Genomic DNA, 16,262 nt, shown 5'->3' with positions numbered 1-16,262 from the left:
ACATGTAGAGTTTAAGAAACAAAACAGATGAACACAAAGGAAGTGAAGGGGAAATAAGATAAAAACAGAGAGGGAGGCAACCCATAAGAGACTCTTAAATAGAGAGCACGAACCAAGGGTTGCTGGAGGGGAGGTGGAGGGATGAGCTAAACGGGTGATGGGCATTAAGGAGGGCACTTGGGATACGCATTGGACCTCATATTAAAGAAATGAATCACTGGGTTCTACTTCTGAAACCAACACTAACTGCCATGTTAACTAATTTAAAAAATTATACTGTCCTTTTTTAAAACTATGTCCCCTTAGCTGGTTGCTCTGTGGCATCACATGCCTGCATTAAACTATTATGCATCCATGGCTTCTGAACAACACTGGTTTCAGTGACAGCCTCAGGGCCAACCCCCAGAGATGTGGATAGCCAGTAAATAAAGAACAATTCTGTGTGTGTGTGTGTGTGTGTGTGTGTGTGTGTTTAGGAGAATGTTGGCTTAGATCTAACCCAAAACAAACTTTCAAGGTAGGCTGGCCTCTGAGGAACTCTGGCTTACAACAGAAGAGCTGGCAGCCTCTTTTCTACAACCTCCCAACCAGGTTTCACTCCACTGCCAACCCCTAACTTGATTTTTTTCTGTAATTCAATGAGAGGTTTTTGCTTCCAAATCACTTTCAAATCTTCCAGCTGTGCTTGCTCCTGGTGCACGATAGGTACATTGCCTTCCAATTGAATTATCACCCTATTTATCTATTTTTCTATATTAAAGTCTGGTTAGCTGTTCTCTTCCAATGCCCTGGGGTCTGGCTCCTTCCTTAGCAAAGCCTAGCATTACTTTCTCAGTAATAGCACTAGGTAGACTCATTAAGTTTCAATATTAAACAAGCTGTAGGAAACTTTGAGTTTCTTCCACAAAAGAGAAATGAAATCTTAAGATACCCATATATATGTGGTGTTTTCAACCCCATCACAAACTTTTTGCTACATTTTAATGCACATTAATATATGCAGAATAAGCTCTCAAAAGAAAAACTGCAGCTAAGTGAATGTTAAGAATGACAAAACTCAAGACTAATTGAGCCCCATAAGAGACTTGCAGATAATTTTAAATGATAAATTCTCTACCTCCTCTCCTTATTATTTGAGCAAAAGCTGGTGCACATGAAGGAAAAAATAGACAACGAGACTGAGATAAAACATTTCTAAAGTTATCTGTATATGAGCTCCCTTACAGCTGCATTGATAGCTTCTGCTCCTCACTGGACTAGCCAGATTCACCTGGATATGCAGATCTCTGTCTCCAAACATCAGAGATGCACTCCCCGACTCCCCCACGAGGAGGCACAAATTTCCATGGCATTGAAGGGGATGTTCCATGATTCCTCCATCTTTGGGTATGATACCAACCCTACATGGACATCTGAGCAGGGTGATATTAAGAGTCTGCAGCTTCCTTGGGCATTCTAGGGCTCTTTGCCTGCCCATCCTGTCAGCCTCCTACACAGTGCATATTGCCAGCTCAGTTTCTGAATGGTCCAAAATTCACAAGAGAAGAGAAGTAAGGAGATAGCCAAGTAATTATAACAGAAGATGTTGAAGGGGAATTATTTTCTACTAAATTACTATATCCTTGTAAATGAATGGGATTATTTCTGGGGGAAAAGGGAGAAAATTATGTTTACCCAAGTGGAAAGTTTTATTTTCAGTCATAAGCTGAGGCTTCATATTCCATTAAGCAGCAAATGAAAATAACTCTTTTAGTCTATTCTTCTTCCTGTCAGTTTTGATTTAAATGAAAGAAAAGAAATTAACTAAGGCTACAGGTCAAAGGATTCTAGCTTTCAAAACCAGAACACTAGTACGAATGTTTTGAAGCAATCAGACAACAGGGGAATCAATGTAGGTTCTATAGGAACCAGTTCTCACTATAGGGGCTTCAGAGAGGACTCAAGATCCCCTGCCTTCTAGCTGCTAAGCCTCTGACCCTGCCTGGGATGCACATGCCTCTGCTCCTTCTTTCCTAGAAGACAATGAGATGATTTAATTCCCATCAGGAGCTGCTGCATTGGAAGAACTGTCTTTGCACACAAGGCAGGCAGGCTAAGTGGTGGGGAGGGAAGTGCTCCAGAGTGTGAAGGAGTCACACATCTGTCCCAGTGGATGAGCTGGCTCTACCTCCAACCGCACATACGAGAAGGCAAGGTTGAGAGAGAAGAGCCTCAGTGCTCTGGGAAATTTGGAAACAGCAGCAGCAACAAGAGGAGCAGGCAGAACTCAAAGATTCACTAAAATAAAAGCTTCAGGCAGCCTGCCACAATAGGATTTCACTATAAATGTGAATTACTTCAGAATTCACCATCTCCTTCCCACATGGTTCAGAGGGAACACCACCAGGGTCTATGCTGGTAACATTTTCTTTCCCCCTGAGCCCTGAAGAGTGGAAAGCTAGTAAAATATTTTAATAGCTATGGTCCACAGAATATGCGCTCCCGAAATGATTTTCACATCATTGGCTTTAATTCAATTCCTTAGGGGTCCCTGATCAATATCTTGGTGAAAAAGTTATAACTCGGAGAGAAGAAATCTCTCTAAGTAATTCCACCAACATTCTTTCTCTGACGGTAGTGTTACTCCATGATGACAGGGTATTTTCAGATAAATTCTGTGATCTTTTCCCTCAGGGTGTTACCCAGCTGATGGTATTAAACACCTCCCCTTCCCAGAAACACACTACCTCCTCCTCTTCATCCCTCTTGTCTTTCCTGAAGGGCTGCTCCTTCCCAGTCTGTGATACGTTGTTCTCCTTATTACCACCTATCCTGTAAAGCATTTCCTCCGTGGTTTCAGACATTTCAAGCATCATTGCTCCCAATGTCTTTTTCTCACTTTTTTTTTTTTTTTTTTTTTTTTTTTGCTTCCTAGACCTTGAATCACTTTTTGGTGCAATATTTCATGATATTCATTTTTCATACAAATTTGCAATTTATTTCCATTTGCTTTCTGATCATATCACATTTCACACTCCTTAAGATGCTGAGTGGAGATCTTCTTCCAGAAGGGTATCCCATAAAAAGAAGGAAAGGAAGAAAAATACTGTGCCATCATCCTACAGCCTGTTTATACAGCTAGATGGCTCTACATGTCACACCGACCAAAAGTAAAGGTACAATTTAGGGTCAATGACAAGATAAACAGGTCTATATAGATGCAGTTACTCTACAAAGGAGAGAGAGATTGTCTTTTCTCCAACATGATTAGTATTTCAATTCTTGGGATCAGTCTTAAAATCTGTACCACCAACCAAGAGTTAAACAATCTTTTTAAAAGATGGTCTTCAAGGTTAGCAGATGTGGAGATAAAAATAAATTATAACTCAAGGATAGGTGAAAATCAAGAGATCCTTAGCACAGAAGAAGGCGATGTGTTTTTAACTGAGTCTCCATATGGAGAGCTGATGAGGTGAAGAAATGTAAGCAGGATTTTTTTTCCAGATGGCGGGCACTTGAGTTGAGGAGTTGAATTTTGTCGAGGCCAAGGACCCAGGGAAAAAGGATTTTGAGGCTGCACAAAATTGATTCTCAAGGTTGAACGAAATGAAGTATTCAATTGTGAACAAGAGTCTAAAAAATGGAAGGTCTAAGTAAAGGAAGTGATATGTGGAGCCGGCTTGTGGTTTCAAAAAAAAAAAAATCTTAGTATATGTAAAGTTAAAAAGACATAAGAGAAACTCACTGATGCAGTAACAAAAATCCTATGTTCCTGTGGAATGAGGAAAGAGTGATCTACATACAGAAAACATACTTAGTAGAGGAAAGATAGTCAAAGTTTCTCAAAATATTGCCCCTAAACCATCTGCATTAGAATCACCTTTTTTTTTTTTAAATGCAAAATTCCAGGCCTCAATCCATTTCTTACCTGGAAGGAATTCTTAGTTGGAGCGGAATTTTTAAAAATTCTCCAGGTGATTCTTATGGTCACTAAAGATTACTCATTACAAATTTGCTACAGATAGACCAAGCACAAAAAAAAAAAAAGAAAAGAAAAGAAAAGAAAAGAAAAGAAAGAAAGAAAGAAAGAAAGAAAGAAAGAAAGAAAGAAAAGAAAAAAGAAAAGAAAAGAAAAAGAAAGAGACAAAAGAAAAAAAAGGCAATACGCAGGGAATATGCCAGGCATCCCCCCAAACTCATCACTGATTTTGAAAGACACAATAATACATTTAATAATTGGAGCAAAATTCGGATGCTAAAGATAATTATTTGAATGGACACTGTCATATAAAGAAATACAATACCTTCATTAATCAGACATCATGCCATAGGATATATAATAATTTCATTTTCTACTTAGTTGACGGTTAACTAGAAAATACTGCTTGATATTAAGGCACTGTTTGTTTATTTAAATTCTGTGTCCCTCTCAGAGCAGAGGAATCACGGTATACTTACGTTTGGATCAGTAGGGGACCTTACAGATTCTCATGCTATTCACTGAGGCAATATTGGGATGGCTATATATTTACGCTAGCATAAACCTGAAAAATTCCTTTTAAAGGTATGCTATTTTTGGTGTTTTGTTGGCATCTTATTATTTTTAGGTTTTAGCTTTCTTGCCTCTTAGAAGGTTAAACAAAAGGGAGTATTTAAAACCCTAAAAATATTATTACAAAAGAGTCTCAAAGAGGCCTGCATATTGTAGGTATTGTTTTTCCAGGAAGTATCTTTTCATCAAGATTTCCCCTAAAGTAAGTCTATTACTGCACTGAGATGTTGCTCATAAAGGCCATTCTAAGTCAAAGGGTAATGGTTGAAAAATTCTTTTCACTGATTCATTGTAAAATGGAAAATGTAAAAATACTTCCTTTTCATGAAGACAAATTGCATTTTTAAATTCTCCTAATGAAGCAGCATTCATCAATGCTTGCTCATTTGTCTTTGCAGGGGGAGTTCTAGGGCAAAGATAAGAAGATTAATATCTCTGAACTTTTCAACACATTGAGTTCAGTCATGGTCCTCCCCTAGTGAGCAGAATTAAGTCAATGTCATTACTAACATTCTCAGTAACATTTTTAGATTTACATTATGTTTCTTTCTTTTTTTTAGACTTACAGAGTCCACACTGATATCAAAGTTTATGTTTCTAATTCACCAAGAATATGGCTTCAATTTCTTTTCATCTCGGTAAAAATAAAATTGTGGCCAACAGGGATGGACCAGTAGTATGAAAGTTGATAGTGCATGAGGGTTTAAGGAACAAGGAAAAAGACAGGCCCTTTGTTTTCTTAAAAATATTCATTTATCAAACATTTGTTAAGCATTTACTCTAAGGTAGACTGAAGAAGCAAGGATAAATAATAAACCAATTTTTCTCTGGGAACTCAAAATTGTTGGAGGAGGCAGGCAAGAAAACAAATACATGCTCTATGTGGTGGACACAGCACTACTCAATGGGGGAAGAAATAGTTTATGAATAGAAAAGTACTCAAAGAGGAGACGTGTCTGATTGGAAAAGGGCAAATATAGTTTAGATATTCCAATCTACCTCCAAATTTATGTCTGTGGGAACCTGTTAAATGTGACCTGATTATTCAGGGTGTCAGCAGATGTAATGAAGTTAAGATGAGATAATTCTGCATTAGGATGGTACCTAGAGCAAAAATTGATGCCCTCATAAAAAGATAAAAAAGATACACAGGGAAAATGCCATGTGTTGATGGAAGCAAATATTGAAGTGATGCATCCATCTGGGATCCTCTCTTGGAGATTTCAGGGAGAACATCAACCCTGCTGACACCTTGACTTTGGATTTCTAGCCTCAAGAACTGAGCGATGACAACTTTATATTATTTTAGGCCAGTTTGTTTTGTTATGGCAGCCCTTGGAAACTAATACAGGTATATGTAACAATGAGGAAAAAGAATGGCTCCATACAGGCATTCCATATTTTGAGAAAATGAGGTTTTCTCAGTAAGTCAGAAATATAAAGACTGAAGAGGAAGGTATTATCAGGAAATGTGGTTGAAAAGGTGAAATTGATATGGATTTACCTGATGTACCCATTATGGAGCACTTTTATTTTATTTTATTAAAAAAATTTTTTTACCATATGTATCTTTGAGAGACGGAGAGAGACAGATCATGAGCAGGGGAAGGGTAGAGAAAGAGGGACACACAGAATCAGAAGCAGGCTCCAGGCTCTGAGCTGTCAGCACGGAGTCTGACGCAGAACTCAAACCCACGAACTGTGAGGTCATGACCTGAGCCAGAGTTGGAAGCTCAACTGACTGACCTACCCAGGTGCCCCTATGGCACACTTTTAAATTACTACATACGTTAGGTCCTATTTTTGTACCTAGAAAGTGGTTTATACTTTAAATTTTTTAATGTTTTTTTTTGTTTGAGAGAGAGCGTGAGCACAGGCAGGGGAGGGGCAAAGAAAGAGGGGGACAGAGGATCCAAGCAGGCTCTGTGCTGACAGCAGAGACCCTGACTTGGGGCTTGAACTTGCAAACCTCGAGATCATGACCTGAGTTGAAGTCAGACGCTTAACCAACTGAGCCATTCAGGTGCCCCAGGAAGTGGTTTACACTTTAAATTGGAGGCAAAAGAAGCTCTAGGATAGTTAATACCAAGGCAGGAAAAAAATCAAAATTGTCTTTGTTCTTGTTTTAGAAAAACTACTCAAAATGTCCTATATACAAAGGTATGTGGGGAGGAAGGGGTTGAAGTATTATAAGCAAGGAGATCAGATAAAAGGATGTTACCAAAGTTCAACTAAAAGACTAAAAGATGGTTAGGGAGTATCACTTTCAATACTGGTGGACTAACCTGTATTGGTCTCAGCCTCAGATCACAAAATCCCATCAAGATAAAAAAAAAAAAAAAGAAAGAAAAAGAAAATAGTGTTGAAGTCATTTGAAAATAATCAAAGGCAGTTAGAAATTGGAATGGGTGTGACCCTGGAAAGCAATGAAACAAATTAGGTGAGATCCACATTAAACTAGTTCTTCCTGGAGGGAATTCTCCTGTTCACATATATAATGCATAGATCTCAAGAAAAAAAAAAAAATCATGGTCTCATCTGGTGAGGAATAAGGAAAGACCTCATAGCTGCCAAAGAGATGGGAAATTGAGGAAAGAAACACAAAATAAGGATAAAGAAACAGGCAGATCCTCAAATTCTGCATATAAATATCACTCAAATCTTGATTAACTTCTCATCTGGCAATGCATAGGGCAAGAGTAGAAACCAAGTTTCAAATTGGAAGAACTGAAAGGGTCAGAAAGCTGAGGAGCAGAGCAGAGATTTCCAACAGCTTCTTGGTGTTAGAGAGGACAACTTCAGGGTCCAAGTCCTGCCATGTTAAAAGGGATTGGCAGACAACTCAGACCTACTTTTAAAATCTTAGAAGGTCAATGCCATAAAAGTAAGAATATGTTCAGGACTAAGGAAGGGCCTTACCTTATGATTATAGACAAAATTGAAATAACAAAGCCTATATCTAAGCTTTCCTAGTGTCAAGATGATCCACCAGTAATGCACTGCCTGAAAAAGATAAAACAACACATAGAAGTTAAGAGAATCCAGAGTATCTATGCTTTGGTCATAGAATATAAGCTTTCATCAATGGTTACTGGATATATAAAGCATTAGGAAAATATAACCTATATTCAAGAGGGAAAAAATTTCCTGTACATGAACCTGGAGTCCCAAAATTTTTGAAGGTAAAGAGAAAATGGGGCAGAAAAAAATACTTGGAGAGAATATAGGCTGTTTCCACATTTGATTAAAGACATCAACCAGTAGATCCAAGATGCCCAGCAAACTACAAATAGATAAGTATGAAGAAAATGATACCTAGGCATATGATACTCAAACTTTTTGAAAAAAAATAAAAAACAACAAAATCAAACAGGAAGCCAGGGGAACAAGAATGACAATGATGGCTCATCTCTCATCAGAAACAAAAGAAAAAAAATTTTGATGGAACAAAATCTTTAAAATGTTGAATAAATAAAACATCATAGAATTCTATACCCTATAAAAATATCCTTCAGAAATCATTTTAAAATAAAGATGTTTTCTGATGAATGAGACTGAAAGACTCTGTAGCTGAAAGAACCTCACTAGAAATGCAAAGGAGAGGTTTTGGGGTTGAAAGGAAATGACACCAGATGGAAAATTAGATCTAAGAACAAAGAAGACACAAAGAAGAAATAAGAAGAAACAAAGAGCACTAGAAATAGCAAAAGCTTAAATAGATTTTTTTTCATTTCTTAAATTCTTTTTAAAATAGTTAAATGTTTGGGGTGTCTGGGTGGCTCAGTAGGTTGAGTGTCCAACTCTAGATTTTAGCTCAGGTCTTGATTTCACATATTCATGGTCTCAAGTCCTGTGTCAGTCTCTGCACGGACATGTAGAGCCTGCTTGGGATTCTCTCATGCACACACACCCTCCCCCACCCCACCCTCCCCCCTCTCTCTCTCTCCCTCCCCTGCACACACCACACACGTTTGCCCACCCTCTCTCTATCTCAAAATAAGTAAGTAAACATTTTAAATAGGTAAATGTTTAAAGAACAATAATAATACATCTGTATACTGAGTTTAAATACATGTAGGTGTAAAAATATAGGACTAAATTAGCACTAAAGAAAAAAGGGATACATTGACTCTATGAAGGATACACTGATTTATATTTTTATAAAGTTCTTACATTATAGGTGAGGTATTAATAAGTTAAGGATGCATATTATAATAACTTGAGTAATTACTAAAACTTAATACAAAATGAAAGCAAAAATCCAACAGAGAAAATAGAGTACTATAAAATGCATTCTGATTAACCTAAAGTATACACAAAGGAGGAATAAAGAGGAAGGAAAAAATAGAAATAAATATCAAGTTGATAAACTCAAACCCAATCATATCAATAAATATACTCCCTCAACTAAGAAAATTGCTAATCCAGTCAAACTAGATAACAAGCCCAGGTCAACAATTATATCTAAATGTATTAACTATAATGATACCTACAGGTAGGAGTAAAAGATGGAAAATACAAAGTTCAATCATCAAGCATAAGAAAGTGAAGAGGCTCTACTAACAAAACTTGAAGACAAGAAATAACACTTGAAGTAAAAACAGGTATTTCACAGAAGGGTAATTTTGTCAAGACAACATCAGAATACTGAATAAATATACATCTAATGGTTGATCTCCAAAAGACAGAAAGGAAAATATTAAAAGGGAAAAAAATCCTAAAAAAGAGAAATGGACTTAATTATAGATTTCAACACTCCCTTGTCAGTAATTGATATACAGATTGACAAAAATAAAAAGTTCAATAAGAATGAAAAATAAATGAATGGCAATAGAAGTTATCTTAATTTAATTAATATTTATGTAACACCGCATCTGAGCATTTTAAATACATTCTGCTAAAGTCAATATGGATAGTGCATCAAGAAAGATCATATGCCACACTATACAATAAGTCTCATTGCTTTTTAAAAAAATTTTTTATGTGTTTTATTTATTTTTGAGAGACAGAGAGAGGCAGCGCGAGCAGGGAAGGGTCAGAGAGAAAGGGAGACAGAATCCGAAGCCGGCTCCAGGCTCTGAGCTAGCTGTCAGCACAGAGCCCAACACGGGGCTCAAACCCATGAACCGTGAGATCATGACCTGAGCCGAAGCCAGATGCTCAACTGACTGAGCCACCCAGGCACCCCTCTCATTGCTTTTAAAAGATTGAAATCACTCAGAGTATATTCTATAACAATATGGATTAAATTACAATCAACAACAATAACCACTACTGGTTTTACATAAAGTATTATCAACAGCTTTCTACCAATAAAGTCAACAATCTAAAATGGAAAATTCTTCAAAAAACGCATTTTTTTTTTTGAGAAAAAGACACAGAGAGTGAGCAGGGGAGGAGCAGAGAGAGGGAGAGAGAGGGAGAGAGAGAACACTCAGCAGGCCCCATTCTATCAGAGCAGAGACCAGTGGGGGCTTGAACTCAGGAACCATGAGATCATGATCTGAGCTGAAATCAAATTGGACATTTAACCAACCGAGCCACCAGGCACCCTAAAATACACAATTTATCAATTTGGCCACAGGTAGAAATAGAAAACATGACTAGCTCTGTATCTTTTGAAAGAAGTTGAATTTGTAATTTAAACCTTTGCCAAAAAGAAAACTAATTCGAGGTCCAGATGGCCTCACTAGAAAAATCCAACAACTGCATAAACTACTAATACTACCAATCTTACAGAAAACTCATTCATAAAACAGAGGTGGAGAGGACACTTGCCAACTCTTGGACCAGAACCTTGCCTACATCAGGAGCTCCGGGGAGGCTCAGTCGGTTAAGCGTCTGACTTTGGCTCAGGTCACGATCTCACAGCTCTTGTGTTCCAACCCTGCATCAAGCTCCACACTGACAGCTGGGAGCCCGGAGACTGCTCTAAATTCTCTGTCTCCGTGTGTCTCTGCCCCTCAACCACTTCTGCCTTTCTCTGTCTCTCTCTGTCTGTCTCACTCTCTCTCAGCAAGGATGGGGGCAGGGGGGAATATAAAAACAAAACCAAACAAAAGAAACTTGCCTAGATCCAGACAGGAGAAAATTAAAAAAAAAAAAAAAAAAAAACAACTATTAAAAGATATTTGATGATATTAGGAATCTGTTCTATTTTTTTGGTGTGGTCATAATATTTTGACCATATCTTAAAGTAGCTCTGATCTTTTTCTAATAAGTCCAGAAGTACTCCCAGGTAAGGTAGCATTAAGTTGATCATATAAATCTGATCTCTCTCATGGTCAGAAATTCTCAAATATCAGCAACTTCACAATTCAACCTCATATAATGTCTGGAATTGTTTTCATTATAATCCAGTGGGGAAGGTGGAATGAGTGTATGAGGGTAGCTAAGAGCAGAACACTGTGATGTTGATTGTTAACTATGGAGAACCCCCTTCCCCAGAACCATTCTCAGTCCATAAAATCTGCCGTGTGTTCTGCTTATCCTGTCACCAATGTTATTTATTCATGCTGAGGGGCACACTTCCGATCCCAGGGAAGGTGAGGGGTGCAGCAGACACATAGGCCCCACCACAGTTTACACGGGCTGGACGCTGTGACACTGTAAGGGCGGCGTGTGCCCGTTTTGAATGCCCTGGTGAAAGCATTTTTCATAAGCCGTCCCATCTTTTTCACGGCCTTTAAGAGCCATCTCAATTTAGCTCTTCCCTCTCATGCATTCCATTTGGAAATTCTTCAGCAAAACGAAGTCGCTGTATAAATCACTGCACATTAGTAAATTGTTCTGAATTATACTTGAATTAGTCAATTTTTGAAAAATGTTACACACATTATCTTTCTTGTAAATTTCAAAAGGCATCACAAAGTGTAATCTAGTCATTGATTTATGGACTTGAATCTTTCAAAGGAGGGTTTCAGATTCACTCTGTGTCCGGGAGTTGCTCAATGTGGCATTTAAGTAGGAAATATTGTCTAATGTGTGGGAATTCAGTTCCTCATTCTCTTCCTAGGGCAGACATTTATCATCAGCATATCTGAGAGGTATAAGGTGTACTCACAACTTTAAAACTTACGCACAGACACACGATCTGACGCAGCTGCCTCCACCATCTCCCACACTGAGTGAGGAATGTGCTTTTCCGTATGTACTTCTTATGAGTCGTAGGACTCCACAGGACTCACAGTATGGCTTGGCTTTTCTGTCAGCCTGTGACCAATCGGGAAATAAAAACCACATGATAATTTCAAGAAGAAGAAGCATGGTGCAAAGACTGTATTAAGCTGTGATCAAAGAACCGGTAAAACTATAAAAAGAACTCTGAAGGGGACTCTAGGGCTGATGGTAAGTGAGCAAAGAAAGACAGAATGGAAGGGGATGCCTCTCCAACAGTGGGGTTCAGACCTCATTGAAGGAGACAAAGTTCCACGTGGTGCAGACAGCAGGATGGGGGACACATTAGCTGGCGTGCCCAGGCCACAGCTCGTCCACAGCAGCTGAGAGGGTAGGAAAAACCCTCCAACACACAAGTGAGCCCACACTGGTGAGTGGACAGACCAACGGATTTAGGGGACGACGGCAGGCACAAGGTCTGGAGCACACGGTCCTGCGAGGTCCCCTGACCTGAGCTGTGGCAGAGGGTTTTCTGAGGTACAGTGCTCTGGGTGTGTGGCCAGGACAAGGCACCATGGGATGTCCCAGCGCACCCATGTCACAGACAGCAGTGCAGCAGGAGCACACAGAAGCAAACACGGCAACCAACACCAGAAAGAGAAGCCCCTTTCTCATGCAACCTACCTCAGTGCTCTCTCCTGACAGAGCGTCACACTGTGCCCATTATTAAGGTGAAACGTTTACTCAAGTGCACAGAACAGGTACCAACAAATGAGTTTTTGGCACAGAGGCAGTAAAACCACTTCTGGCTGGTGGCTTTCTGGGTTGTATATGTAGGCACTGTCCCCCAAAAGTGAGCCAGGATCTAACTTGGTGATTTCCATGGCATTCTGAGTGCCATGAAAACAGCTCACCACACAAATATCACCAGATCCTGCTCACAACGATTTAGAAGCTCATAGTGAGCTCTGGTGCTGGGCTTCCTGGGGCCAAGTCCTGGCTTCTCCACTCTCCAGCTGTGTGACGCTGGGTAGCCATTCATCCTTTCTGTTGCCTTATTTAAAAGTGGGAATAATAGCTCCTCTCCTTGAACTTTTTGGAAAGATTAAATGACAATGTATGTTAGCACTTAGAATAGCCCCAGCCCACAGCCAGAGCTCAAAGAATCTTAGCTTTTAATAGTATTATTGACTGTGTACCCATGACATAGATCTTTCACCTCTCTGGAAAGAGGTAATGAGTCTGGGAGCACTGGGAACACTTCCTTTGTTCGCAAACTCAGGTATTTCTTCAATCAACCCTGGCTTTTGCATGTCTCCTCGTTCAGCCCACAGAAATTACATTGACGCTGCTCTGGGCTTGACTCCCACAGGCTACCACGAGTTCATTACATGCGCTCAAAACTCCCATACCGCATCTAACTTCCCCACTGACTCTTCCCAACCCCCCACTGTACAACCCGAGACATTTTTTTCCAGCCACTTATTCCCCAATTTATATGCTGATACATTGAAGCATACTCTATAAACAGAAAGGCAACTTGTTTAGGGGTCAAAGAAATGATGCTCAATTTTGAAATTCTAAATTTGAATGTCCTCATTTTCTGAGCATGTTTCCTACTTCATTTATTTAAAATCTAATTTATGCATTGAGATTGCCAGGAACATATGCCAGTTAGTCTTAAATGCTAAAATGAGAATCACTAGGTTCCCACTACGACCTTTGGGTACAGCTCTAGTCTTCCAGTTTTGAAATATTCACTTCTCTTGGAGGTGGGTGGGTGGGCGGGTGACAAAACTGACACTGAGACATGTCTACTTTCTAATTCCCTCTCCACTTCTGTTCATTATCCTGAGTGTGATACATCAGCTTTTACTTTATCACTTTTCAAAATGATTACTGTCAGTCAGATCACAAATCTTTTGTTTCCAGGTCCAAAGAGGGCCAAGAGTGATCCTAAGCCAGATTTCTGACATGTTCTGTCCAGTTCACCATAAAAAAATAAATGAGACCTGGGATCATATTGACAGTTCCATATGTATACCCCAATCATGGATATTACACCAATCAACAGATTTCAGTGATTTTAATACTTCTATCTTCCTCACTATACTGAATATATCTCTTCAGACAGACACTGTTGACTTATTAATGCCATGACCGAAGTAACTAGGATATTTTTAGCACATAGTATGTATCAAACACATCTGGCATATTAAGTGAATGACTGAGATTTGCCAAGTTGAATCTTCACTGTATTTTGCATTGATTTATCCATTTAGCGTGCTTTTTCTATGTGTCCAGGTACTATGAATCATGCATTTTCTTTCTTCTGGCTCTGCTTGGAAAGTTGGTCAGCGTCTTTGCCGATACCTTGTATTAGAGGCTTTGTACCATAGGTTGTGATTGATTTACCACTTGTGAGTGTTTGCGTTTCCTAAATCTTTTTTAGGAAACACAGTCCACCCATTTATGCAGTATAGACTTGGGATCTTTATTCAATCAGCAGTACACAATAAAATATTTCCACCAAATCTGAATGGCTCACATAATTCACTTCTACATCAACTATTACCAGACAGGGAAACCCAGACGTCCACCTCAGGGTGACTAAGTAATTGTTTATCCCCTCTGAGGATATATAATGAAAAACACACCCAAAGTCAAAAAGGAGAGTCTCCATTTTACTCAACAACTTTCTCCATCTAATAAATCTGCTTTCATGAAAGGCAAGTGTACCTCAGTGAAGAAAGTTCCAAGTAAAGGATCAGCAGGACCTCAGGAGAATTCAGATATAAGAGTTTGAAGATGTTAATCCTACTTGCATTAGAGCAAACCCAGCTACAAAGAAAAACAAAGAAACATCAAAGGATGAATAGGAAATGCAAATACTCACAAGTGGTAAATCAATCACAACCTATGGTATAAAGCCTCTAATACAAGGTATCGGCAAAGACGCTGACCAACTTTCCAAGCAGAGCCAGAAGAAAGAAAATGCATGATTCATAGTACCTGGACACATAGAAAAAGCATGCTAAATGGATAAATCAATGCAAAATACAGGAGGGTTTTATGAAGAATCAAAGAAGCTGACAATTCTGACTTCCTTATGGCAGTCAGATGGATGTTTCTCCATTTCTATAGGTCATCACTGGACACTGAAACAGCAAACTACAAGGATGACAATGGAAAATCAACAAGAGTTCAGAATAAAAATTCAACAGTCACATTGTAGAATTCTCTGGAAAGGCAACTCATTTATTAAATTTCTATTCATTTATTCAACAACTCTTTGTTAAGTACCTTAGGATGTCATGCACTGCTCCAAAACCCAAGATAAATGAGGTAACATTCCTCTCACGAGAGAGCACAGTATTAATGCAGGTAAATATAGATTTGTAAACAGCTAAATTATTGTGCAATGTTTTAGGTGCTATAAGGAAAGTAGGGACACTTCTATGAAAAATGTAGAAGTGTGAAATATTAAGTATACATGATACCACAGCAGGTTAGAATATGAAAGCAGTTTTCACTCAGGCTACTCTAACAAATATTATTGACTGTTAGCTTCAACAACACAGGTTCATTTCTCATAGTTCTGGAGACTGGGAAGTCCCAGGTCAAGGTGCTAGACCATCGGCTTCTGGTAAGGACCATCCTTCTAGTTTATAGACAACCACCTTCCTGCTGTCTCCTCATTATGATCAAGACAGAGAGGAAGCAAGCTCTCTCACGTCTCTATTAATCCTATGATGAGGGCTCCACCATTATAACCTGATTACTCTTGAAAGGCCCACATCCAAATACCATCACATTAGGGATTCGAGGTGGCCAGTGTCACAACAAAACACCGTAAACTGGGTGGGTGGCTTAAATAACAGATACTTATTTCATTAGATTTCTGGAGGATGGAAGTCCAAGATTAAGGTGTTGGTAGATTTGAATCCTCCTAAGGCCTCTCTCCTTGGCTTACACATGGCTGTCTCCTCACTGTGTCTTCATACCGTTTTTCTTCTCTGCATACGTATCCCTGATATGCCTTTCTGAGTCCAAATTTCATTTTCATGTAAAGATAACAATCAGATTGGATTAGGGCCTAACCTAATGGCCTTACTTTAACTTAATTACCTCCAAATATAGTCACATTTTGAGGTACTGGATATTAGATCTTCAACATTGGAATTTGGGGTTCAAGGTTGGAGGAGGCACAATGCATCTCATAACAATGCATTTCTTTTTAGGGGCGCCTAGGTGGCTCAGCTGTTTAAGCGCCAACTTCTGCTCAGGTCACGATCTTGTGGTGTTTGGGTTTGAGCCCCGCATCGGGCTCTGTGCTGACAGCTTGGAGCCTGGAGCCTGCTTCAGATTCTGTGTCTCGCTCTCTCTCTCTGCTCCTCCTTCACTCATGGCTCTGTGTGTGTGCATCTCTCTCTCAAAATGAAACATTTAAAAAAAATTAAACAAAAACAATGCATTTCTTTTTAGTTCCTAAAACAAGCTATGTTTTTTTTTTTCCCTCAAGTCTTCACATACGCTATTACTACTTCTTGGGGCTTTGCCCTCTCATTTCGATAGATAACATCTATTTTCTTCAGATCCAGAAGTTCTTCCCTCA

This window comes from Suricata suricatta, chromosome 4, assembly GCF_006229205.1.
Source record: "Suricata suricatta isolate VVHF042 chromosome 4, meerkat_22Aug2017_6uvM2_HiC, whole genome shotgun sequence".
In the NCBI taxonomy this organism is placed as follows: domain Eukaryota; kingdom Metazoa; phylum Chordata; class Mammalia; order Carnivora; family Herpestidae; genus Suricata; species Suricata suricatta.
Note: the sequence above shows the minus strand (reverse complement) of the source record.